Source organism: Chiloscyllium plagiosum, unplaced genomic scaffold, assembly GCF_037043375.1.
Source record: "Chiloscyllium plagiosum isolate Xiang-an unplaced genomic scaffold, Cpla_swu_hap1 HiC_scaffold_45, whole genome shotgun sequence".
NCBI lineage: Eukaryota > Metazoa > Chordata > Chondrichthyes > Orectolobiformes > Hemiscylliidae > Chiloscyllium > Chiloscyllium plagiosum.
The window spans coordinates 71,613,538-71,625,705 of record NW_028270183.1 but is presented as its reverse complement, the minus strand read 5'-3'; positions in this window follow the sequence as shown (position 1 = coordinate 71,625,705).

Here is a 12,168-nt window from a genome sequence, read left to right as displayed (position 1 = left end):
AACTGGGAAGAGAAGAGTAGCAGAATTTAGGAGGACACATGCAGAAGTTATTTCTAGTCGGTCTGAGGATGAACGTGGTCCACAGGATTCCTGATATCCTCACAATGAACTAGTCACTGCCAGACCTCCTTATTGTTCGTGGCCAATTAATATGAAGCACGGAGTATCAGTGAAACAGACACGAGAGAGGCGAGAGCTTTCTGTTTGTCATAAAGAGCAAAACAGTCACGCAATGACCGTGGGGGAGAGACATTTCCTTTATTTAATCAAAATCACACTCTGACATGGCGATCCCTCCAACTGCCTGAGGGATTGTGATTTGTAAAGCATATTCCACGTGAAACTTGTTCAGAATCAGTCACAGATTTTTTAAAATCTGCAATCTGACTAGATTGATCCTGAAGGCAGCAGTTTTAGAGACGCTGCAGAAAAGATTTACCACCATGCTTCCTGAACTGGAGGGCATTTCTTATGAAATAATATTGATGGGCTGAGGGCTTTTCTCATTGGAATGAAGAAGGATGCGGGGTAAATTGATAAGGGTGTATATGATGTTAAGAACCACAGATAGAATAAATAGCCAGAGACTTCTTCCCAGTACAGAAATGTCTTCATAAGGGGGCATAATTTAAAAGTGATTGGAGGAAGGTTTCGGGGAGATGAGAGGTAAATTCTTTCTGTGCACCGACCAGATTCTGTGGCGGTGGTAGTTCAATCAGATGCATTATGGATGTTTACGCGACTCTTGGATAGGCACATGGAAGATAGGTTATGCAGATTAGTTTGATCTTAAAGTAGATTAACCGATCAGCACATCATCGAGGGCTGTACTCTTCTGTATCAATTGTCCTCCACATTATTGACTCCACTGTCAGTTAAAGTTCTGATACCATATATCCCCCTGAACGATAATGTTTAAGAACTTCTCACCATTTTCAACGGGATCATTCAGTTTCTGTTCGATTCCTCCGACAAACGTGAACCAATTGTTGTAATTGTAACATTCTCTACCACGACCTCTGGAGAGCAAGTGAGAATATAGCGTTGACATAGGGAATTAGGTATGATCACATTGAATGGAGAGCAGGTTGTAGGGGCTGAATGGCTTCGTCCTGCTCCTGGTTTCATTCAGCTAAATGTCCTCCTGAAAATCTCATCCTAAAAAGTATCAGTGAAACATTGGGAAGCACATCAGCAGTTGTTTTCGTTGAGTTTTTCCTGCATCTTTAAAATTTGATTTTTCTTTGCAGTGACGATGAACAGTCAGTCTGAGAATCAACTTAGTCCTCAGGACTCCTGATGGCGTCTCAGTGAAAAAAGTTCATAGGAACGCTTCCTTACTGTTAATGACCAATCGCATGCAATAAAGACAGACACTTCATGGAACTTCCGGATTGTTCACGGACCCTGGATGTTAATTTGCTTTGTGGATTACGGACTTTCTAAATGTAGAGGAATTACACTGGATATCCGCAAGTAACGTGAGGATGGATATTTATAAACCCTGCAAAAAAATCTTCAGGGTATCCGAAAATGTTTTAAACGTAATTGAGCGGTTTTGAAATTTATTCAACATTGTCGAGGGAATGGGAGGTAATTTCAGAAACCGAGAGAGACTTAGAGACACAGATAGAGAGCCACAGCTACAGGTACAGTATAAGATTGGCCTGGAGGTGTTTCGGAGCTCACTCTGTGACCCACAATAAGCAAGGCAGCAACAGATGGAATGCAGTCATTTTCTGGTTATATGGACGATGTTTTGTTTACTATCTGGCACAGTATTTTCCCTGTCCTGGGTAGGTTTGATGTGGAAAATGTAAAGGGAGATTTATTCTTTATCTAACTCAGTGCTGTTCCTGTCCTGGGAGTGTTTGATGGGAACAGTGTAATTGGGTTTTAATCTGTACTGAACCCTATGCCTGCGTTAGATATTGATGGGGACAGTGTTGGGTGATTAAAACAAAATCTAACCTCATGCTGAACGTGTCCTGAGATTTCAAAGGGTTCCAGTCTATTGTTAGATTACTCGACACTGAACCTATTTATAGATTCCAGAAGCAACAACGATATTTTCTCCCTATCTTATCCTGCAGTTCCTGTCATTGACTCTCAAACTTTCATCATTTTAGACTATTCAAAATTCCAGGGATACAGTCCTGGGCTTGTGTCATTTCCCTGGCCATTGAACCCGTGCCGTTCAACTATAGTTCTGTGAATCTACGCTGCATTCATTTGCACATGGACTCCCAAGTCCCCAACCAGTTCTTGCCTTTCCCTGTTTATAAAGTCGCTGTCAGCGCTGTGCTGACATGAAATGGCTACCTGAAACAAACCTATAATGGCTACTGACAATTTTGGAATCATTTGTCCTGGTTTGGCAGATTAAAACACATCGCACAATTCATACATTTTCATCTCTCGGCCTCCTGCAGATGAAATAAACTGGGATGTGAATCGATGCAATTTCGATGTTAGAGGAGGGATAATCTAAACCAAATGGTACAATGATAAACTGGATGCAGGAGCAGAGAAGCTTCAGTTTGAGTCTGAATTCTGTCAGCACAGGTGAGGGGCAAATGTGTGAAAAGCTTTTTTTCCATTCATACATTCCTATATTGTAGAAATGTTAATTTACAAATTAAACTGTAAATGCAGGATATGGAGAACTCTGTTACAAAGTTTCCATTGATTAAGTTGCAGATTCCAGAATCCTTTTAAAGTCCGTGCCCTGAGATTTTTAAAAGTCTGTCTTACTTTCCAAACTTCAAGACGAAAATACGATAGTAATATGACAGGTCAGCTACTGAATTGTAGGTGCGTGGTCTTGTTCAGAATCTGTCAGAGATTTAGCATGGAGTAAGATGTATTTTATCCAGATAACAGGCATTTATGAAAGACCAGCCTGAGGTAATTTGCCTTCAAATTTTGTGTTCTCTAAAAATAAAGAAATTGATTTACCATTAAGCAAGCCTCTCGGATTGTGTATCATTAGTACACATTTGTGAAAGAGTAACTGTGTATGTGAATGAGCGAGTGTGGCTTTGAGGTGTCTGTGACTGATTGACTGAGAGTTGGTGGCTGAGATTGGCTGAGTGAGAGGTTGTGTTCGAGTGTGAGATTCTGAGATCGGGAGTTTGCAATGCTCTACTGTGCGTGTGACTGAACATGTGTGACTACATGACAGTGTGTCTGTGCGTATGAGTTATGTACGAGTTTGTGATAGACACTGTAGAGGCAGCTTTACTCTGTAATCTAACACAGAGCTTCCCCTGACACGGGAGTGTTTGTGGACATATCTGTACATTGTATGTAACCCTATTTTTCCCCGACCCTGGGAGGTTTAGTTGGAGAAAGTGTACAGGGAAATGTACTCTGCCGATAAGCCAGTGATATAACAATGCTAAGTGCATTTGATCGGGACAGTGTGGGGATAGGGGTTGACTTCGTCATTATCTAATTCCACGGTGAACATGGTCTGGGAGTTAGAAAAGCTGAAGTGCAGAAACAGCTTTACTCTGAACTGAACCCCATTCACTACCTAAATACAATCTGAAAGAACTGCTGATTCTGTCAATCAGAAACAAAACCTCAGCAGGCTTGGCAGCATCTTTGAAGAGAAATTAGCGTTAAAGTTTCAGGTCTGGCTCAGATAAACGGTGACCGGATACGACGTGGCAACTCTGGATTCTCTGTTCGGATGTTGCCAAAACTGCTGAGCTTTTATCAGCAATTTGTTTTTTTCCCTATTCTCTCCCTGTTCTACGAATTGCTCCCCTCAATTAGCTTAGAGACTTTGTTCTACTGTACATCAACTTGCTGACAACACATGGAATTCCAGTCTCTCACTGAGACTAGAGTAAATGAATATATAATCCCAGCGGTGTGAAATGCCCCTGCCCTATCACTGTACATTTCCCTGACTAATGCACCTAACCTTCACATGTCTGATCACTATGGGCAATTTAGCATGGCCAATATTACTGATCCGCACATGTCGAAGCAAACCAGACCATCCGAAAGAACCCCACGCAAACACGGGGAGAACTTACAAACTCCATTTACAGTTGCACGACACTGGAATCAACAGGAGTCCCTGGAACTCTGAGGCAGCAATCTAACCACTGAGTCACTGTGCCAGCCAAACAGTTAAGTTTAAAATTGGGACTGGGAATACAAAACGCTGCAGTTTAATTTCTGCGACATTCAGTTTCTCCACAAATAAAGTTATGGAGTACATCAGTTCGATAAGCCAGTTCACTACCATCTTCTCAAGGGCTGATGGGAATGAGGGATAAATGCTGAGCCCAGCCAGTGATGCTCACGTCCGATGAACAAACGAAAACTTCATCCCTTTGCCTTGTTAATACCTTGCTGCCCCTGCAGATTAATTCAATGTGTTTTAATATCCCAGTACACACAGATCCCTCTCTACGTCAGAGTCCTATAACATCTCCCCATATAAACTGAAGTCTCTGTCGATTCTCCCTGACACTCTCCACTTTGTATTGTAATGGACAGGGCTTTGCCCATTGACTGATCATCGCTACATCAATCTGTTTGACAGCAGCTTACTTCCACTTCACAATTTACTTATAAACTAGTTTCACCAATAATATACTCAGTTTTTAGATCAAGACTGACTTGAGCAGATGCCTTTTGGAAATCTCAAAATCCTTCTGTCACTCTCTGTTCCTTACTCAGTGTGTCTGCCTGTTTCGCTCTGCTCGCCCAGAATATCTGTGAATTGCCACATTTATCCGTTATCATTTTGGAGATGCTTCATGGTGTCCATACCTCCTGTACGATCACAGTAAAACGTCTTCACCTCCATAGGCACACGTCCTGGTCATAATTGCCAAACTGTCCAAATATTTGGTGACGCCATCACTTTAACTCTCCCGATTTGTGTCCAAGGTTGCGGACAATGATGTTGAATCAATTAATAAGATCCAGAGTAAAGGAGTGAAAATAAATACAGTTCTACTAAAGGACTGTAAAATGTACAGATCGGGATTTCCAAACATCAAAGCTTCATTAAACCATCCTGGATGTCAGATAAACAGGACATTCACACATCTGGGTCAGACTCAAGACTCAATGCCCCCGACACAGAAAGGTTCCTGTATCAAACGACATACGGTATTGGAATCAAATGCAGTTTTTGTGAGCAGGGCATAGCACATGGGTTGAGGAAAATTGTCCATGTGGATGTTACGAATCATGAATCTAATTTAGAATCCAAACTGAACAGAAACAATCCAGTAAAGAACTCTGTGATGAAGTTCTGGAATACATCTATTTTCGTTGAAAATGGGAACCCTCTTGGATAACAATCGAGAATTACTGCTTGTGTGTGTGTGCGTGTGTGTGTGCGTGCGTGCACGCGTGTGTGTGCGTGCCCGCGCGCGCGTATGCATGTGTGTTTCTGTGGTGATAGTTGAGATTGAGTTAAATTTCTAGCACTTCTCAGATTATACATATCTTCAAAATGTTTGGCTAGGCATCATCGAGGGAACTTTACTCTGTATTTAACCCTGTGTTGTCAATTGATCTCACAGCTTCCTATATACTGTTTTCAAGTCTCCATCCGTTGCCACATCTTATATTTGCTAGTATCCTTTTCAGAGTGTCCTTCAGCCACTCAGTGACATCTCAGACTCAGGGAGGCAGCTGGTGTCACATCTGCACTGTCACAGACATCTGCCTGATGTCCGAACAATGCAATCCCCTTATCACTATTGCTCTCCCACTTTGTTTGTTTTCTCCATTAATTAAATTCAGAGAAGGTTCATTTCAACTCGGAAGCAACAGTAACTTTTCGATTTGAAAATGGAGGGAGGCAGAAAACTGGGCCACTGCTGAATTCTGTCCAAGCAACAATGTTAAACATTTTCATCGTTCTGTGGTTCCTAACAGTTATACATTTCCTGTACTATAGTATTGAAGTATTTCAGGGGGTGGGTGCTGCCTCGTTACGGAATGATGAAATGTGAATAAATGACCTATTTCTCCAAAAATATCTCGTTGCTTTCATTCAGAAAGTGGTTGCTGGTTCCTCTCGTGGCGGCCAGAGGGGATCGCTCTCCCTCACCTCACGGCCCTGGCACGAGTCACCTGTTGCCTCCTCTCGCTTCCTCGGTGTCAGACTTTCCCCACTGGATGTGGCCAATCTTTTTGTGACGTCACTGCGCAGCCGCTTGCGCCTTTGCGTCATTCAGGGCATTGTGAGACTGTCAGAAATAATAGAATGTACAGGGACAGGAGCAAAGTGTCCCAGAGAAAAAAAAATCTGCTGCTTGTACAGTGACACTGCGAAGCCAGCAGAGGGCGGTATTTTATCACTTTAAACAAAAGAGGGACAGACAGTGACACAGAGAGTCAGATACATTTCTTCATCAAATTTTAAGTAATTCATTGATTGATCAACTCACGTTAACACTTCTGGTAATATTGTATCGACACCCTCACTCCCAGGACCCCCTCCCCTGTCTTAGTTAGTTCTTGTGCAGGTGGCCCTCTTCCTAACAACATTTGCAGCTCTTGGACTGCTTATGCTCCTTACTCTGATACCCTCCTCTTTCCAGTTCCTGCTGAGTTTCATTTTACAGTCGGCTGCCATACACCCAGAAGAACGTAAAGTTTCACACACTCTCATTACTAGGATGAATGTTTGAATCATAAGCATTCATATTACCTGTGTGATATTTCAATAATCCCATGCATTGCTGAAACCTTCAGGACGATGGACTTGTAGCCGAGAAATGGGGTTTGTGTATGCGGATCTTCATTGTCTGCCAGGACCATTCGTTAATATGTTTCCCTCTGAGCTATAAAGAACAAATGAACACAAGAAATAGGAGCATGAGTCTGGAATTCGGCTCCTCGAACCTGCTCCGATTTTTAATACAATCATGGCCGATCTCATTTATGAAGTGCTTTAAGAGGTTAGGAATGGCAAACATTAACTCCCAGATTGCTCAGGTCCTCGAGAATTCGCCACGATCGTAATCGATCCATGCAGACCCCATCTCTCTGGCACTTCACTCATCTCTGGAACATCTGGATAACATGGACACCTACATCAGACTTCTGTATATTGGCTTCAGCTCTGCCTTGAAGACCCTAATGCCAACAAGACTCATCGACATTTCTGAGTCCTAGGACTTTCCTCACATCGAGAACTGAATCTTTAACTTTCTGACCTGCAGATCACAATGAATGAGGAGAGTTGGAAACTCCTCCTCTTCAATAATACGAAAAACTCCCCCTCACTTCCCTCCAAGGCCCCAGGGATCCTCCCATATCCGTCACAAATTCACCTGCACCTCAATACACAACATTTAGTGTATCCACTGCACCTGATGTGGCCTCCTCTACATTGCGGAGACAGGCCGCTTACTGGCGGAACATTTCAGAGAACCCCTCTGGGACACCCGCACCAAACAACCCAGCCGCCCTTTGGCTGAACACTTTAACTCCCCCTCCCACTCCGCCAAGGACATGCAGGTCCTTGGCCTTCTCCATCGCCAGACCATGGCAAGAGATGCCTGGAGGAAGAGCACCTCATCTTCCACCTCGGAACCCTCCAACCACAAGAGATGGATGCAGATATCTCCAGCTTCCACATTTCCCCTCCCCCCACCTTATCTCAGTGCCAACCCTCGGACTCAACACCGCCTTCTTGACCTGCAATCTTCTTTCTGACCTCTCCGCGCCCTCACTCTCTCCGACCTATCACCCTCACCGTAACCTCCTTCCACCTACGCATTCCCAACGCCCCTCCCCAAGTCCCTCCTTCCTACCTTTTATCTTAGCCTGCTTGGCACACCCTCCTCATTCATGAAGAAGGGTTTATGCTCGAAACGTCGATTCTCCTGCTCCTTGGATGCTGCCTGACCTGTTGCGCTTTTCCAGCAACACATTTTCCAGCTCTGATCTCCAGCATCTGCAGACCTCACTTTCTCCTACAGGAAATAGAGCTTAGTACCATGGTGTAAAGACAACACTCTTTCCCTCAATGTCAGCAAAACAAGGGAACTGGACATTGACTTCATGAATTGGACTGAAGGACACACACTGGTCTCTGTCATTGGTGCTGATGTGGAGGTGATGGACAGCTTCAAGTTCAGATTAATAAATATCACAAACAATCAGTCTATCCATGTCAACTCTCCAGCCAAGAAAGCACATCAATGCATCTACCACCTCAGACGGGGAAGAAAATTTAGCATTTTGGCAATGACTCTGATCAATTTTAATATTGCACTGCAGAAAACATTCTATCCAGATGCTTCGTATGGTAACTGCTCTGGCCGTACTGCAAGAAATTGCAGAGATGCATGTACCTAACACAATCCATCAGGCAAATCATATATCCTGCCATTGACTCAGTCTTGAATTCCCACTGCTTCAGGAATGCAGCCAACACAATCAAAGGCCCCTCCCACCACCGCAATGCTGTTTCCCAACCTCTTCCATCGGACAGAAGATGCAAATCTTTGAAAATACGCACCAATGGATTCAGGAACAATTTCTTCAGTGCTGTTATCAAACTTATGAATGGACCTGTCATATATAGAGTTGATCCTTTTCTGCACCTGTTTAAAAGCTGTGAAACTATATTAAACTGATGTCCTTATGTAAGGTATGATTTGTACTGGAGATAATGCAACACAATATGCTTCACTGTTTCTCAGAATGTATGACTATCATAAAACAAGCAAAATCAATCTGCATATCACACATCTGGGTCTGGTCTGCTCGATAACACTTTAAATCTATGTCTTCTGTGGTTTGTGTAAAAGACTTCCATTATCCATTACTTCCATGCCTGTCATAATTTCGAAAGTATCTATTTCGTATCCCTCAGCCTCGATGTTCATGTGAAAGAAATGATTTATTATATTGTCCCGCATCATTTATGATGGGAGCTTGCAGGACTGCAGATATTATGTCTGATCCGTGAGTGATAAAGTCAATTAGCCTTGTCTATCCGTTGCTTCTTATGGTTTCTGGCATGCAACTATTTCTGTGTCATAGCTTCACTAGGTTGACACCTTACGTTTAGGTATACTAAGTGTACGCACTCACCGAACATAGAACATAGAAAAGTACAACACAGAACAGGCCCTTTGGCCCACGAGATTTAATCCTAATGTCAATTATACTAAATTAACCTACGCACCCCTCAACTCACTGCTATCCAGGAGTCGCACCAATGTCCCCAATGATTCTGCTTCCATGACCACAGCTGGCAACCGATTCCATGCATTCACAACTCTCTGCGTAAAGAACCTACCTCTGACATCTCCTTTATACCTTCCTTCTAATCTCTTCAAACTATGACTTCTCATACCAGTCAATCCTGTCCGGGGGAAACGTCTCTTCCTATTGATTGTATCTATTCCACACATTATTTTCTATCCCTCGATCAGGTCTCCACTCTTCCTCCTTCTCTCCAGAGCTTATTCCAACTTTCTTCATAAGGCAAGCCCTCCAGTCCAGGCAGCATCCTGGTAAACCTTCTTCGCGATTTCTCCGAAGCCTCGGCATTTTCCTACAGTAGGGCGACCAGAACTGGACACAATATTCAAAGAGTGGTTTCATCAGGGACTTGTAGAGCTGCAGCAAAACCTCGCAGCTCTTAACCTCAATCCCCCTTATTGAAAACCAATACTCCATATGCTTTCTTAATAACCCTATCCACTTGGGTGGCAACTTTGAGGGATCTATGTACTTGCATACCCAGATCCCTCTGCTCATCCACACTGCCAAGCAACCTGTCTTTCAGCTTATATTCAGCATTCGTATTCCTCCTTCCAAAATGCATCACTTCGCGTTTATCCAGGTTGAATTCCATCTGCCATGCCCAGATCTGCATCCTATCTATGTTGCGCTGCAGCCTGAAGTAGCCGTCTCTATGTTCTCCATAATTAGGTTGAATTAACTTGCAGTGCAGCTTGCTCAGCACCACAGTCACAAACATTCTCTGTCTCCACCATCCACACTCAGTAGCAGTGGAATACACCACTGACAAGATGCACTGTAGAAATTCCCCAATGTTCCTCACAGAGCAGCTTCCAGAACCACAGCATTATCGCGTGGAACACTGAGCACAGCAGATACATGGGACACCAGTTGACAATTCCACACCAAGCCACTCGCCACCCTGGCTCGGAAAAACGTCTCAGTTCCACAAGTGCCATTCGTTGGAAATCCTCGAACTCCCTCCCTTACATCATTATGGGTTTATCTAGATAAAATGAATGGCAGCAGTTCAAGACGCTAACTCATCGTCAATTTCGCCAGCACAATTATATCTGAGTAATACGTGGTAACCCAGCGGCAATGAGCCACAAACACGTAAATGAACCACAAAATAAAGGTCACTGTTTGAAACCCACGTGCTCCAATGCTGAGCTTTTGAATAAATTGTGTCCATATTCGAGAAAATTGAAATACGATTTCATTTGAATGCATCAAATTCTGAACAGGCTTCAGAGGGTAGATGGTGAGAAACTGATCCTGTGGGTCTGGGTATCTAAAACACGATAACACAGTCTCAGGAGTTGCAGAAAAGCTCGGCAGGTCTGACAGAATCTGCGAAGAGAAGTCAGTGTTAAAGTTACACCATTTACAGATCTTTTGCTTATTATTGACACACCCTCAGGGTAAGGGCACGTTATTTGGGAATGAGATGAGGAGAGAGCGATTAACTCTAAGGCTTCTGAGTCTTTAATATTCTCTGTCCCTGTCGATTGTTGATGCACCCTCATTGAGTGCATTTCAGATTGGAAGGCACAGATTGCTGGTTTCTCAGGGAGTCACGGGATATGTGGATTGCACGGAAACTGGATATGAAATCTAAGTTTAGCTTTGATTGGATTGACTACTAGAACAGACTGAACATGTTAAACAGGCTCTCATTTTTTCTTCAGCGTTAACCCCATTCCAATTGTTCAGTAATTATTACTTTTCTAACTTCCTACCGCTCTGCTGAATTCCCCTACTCTCATAACACATGAGCTAACCTTTCCCTTCTCTCGGCAGATGTTGCATGACCTTATCAGATTCCTCTGAATGGTCTGTGTTTATTTCAGAGAGAATTATAACTCTTTTGTGAGAGAAAACATTCTCCAAACCGACTCCTTTAATTCTGTTTGTTCACAGAGAAAGGAGGCATTGTTCTGTCCAAATGCATTACATGCTCATCAACATATTGTGATGATTTTTAAAATAAAATATATTAAACATAATGAAATTCATGATGAAAACACGAGACCCAATTCGATCTGTAAGGGGCAGGAATTCAGTCATGCGAGGTGAAAGTGAGGACTGCAGATGCTGTAGATCAGTGTCAAGATTAGACTAATACAGGAAAAGCACAGCAGGTCAGGTAGCATCCGAGGAGCAGGAGAGTCGACATTTCGGGCAAAACACCATCATGGGGAATGAGGCTGGGAGTGTCCATCGTGGACAGATAAATGGGAGGGAGTGGAGCTGCGGAGAAGGGAGCGGAGAGCGCAATTGATGGATGGAGGTGGGTGTAAAGGAGATTGGTCGGAGAGGACGGTGAAGCGGATAGGTGGGAAGGAAGATTGCAGGTAGGACAGGCCATGAGGATGGTGCCGAGCTGGCAGGATGGAACTCGGATAAGGTGGTCGGAGGAGGAAATCAGGCAAATGGTAAAGGCCACATTGATACCCTGGGGTTGGATGTTCCTGAGGAGGAAAATCAGGCGTTCTTCCACCAGGCGCCGGGTGGTGAGTGAGTGGTGATAGAGAAGTTCCTGGTCCTGCATGTCCTCGGCAGATTCGGAGGGGGAATTCAATTCTCCCTCCGCCAGTTGTTATTCTGTATGTTGCTCCTGACCCATCCAAACACAGATCTGAGTGAATGTGCAAACAACCTCTCTCTATACATTTCACTCAGAATAATGTCAATAACAGGACGGATTAAAACAAAATGCAAACTGTGTTGAATGCTGGATGTAGGGATTCATGTAACTGCAGAGCCTTTACAGCACTGAGATCAGGCTTTCGGCCCATCATTCACAAACCAGTCTGCACTCCCTCTTGAAACCTCTCCAATTACCCAGATCCCTGTCTGATGGAAGACTGTGTGTGTGGAGTTTGCACATTCTCCCCGTGTCTGCGTGAGTTTCCTCCG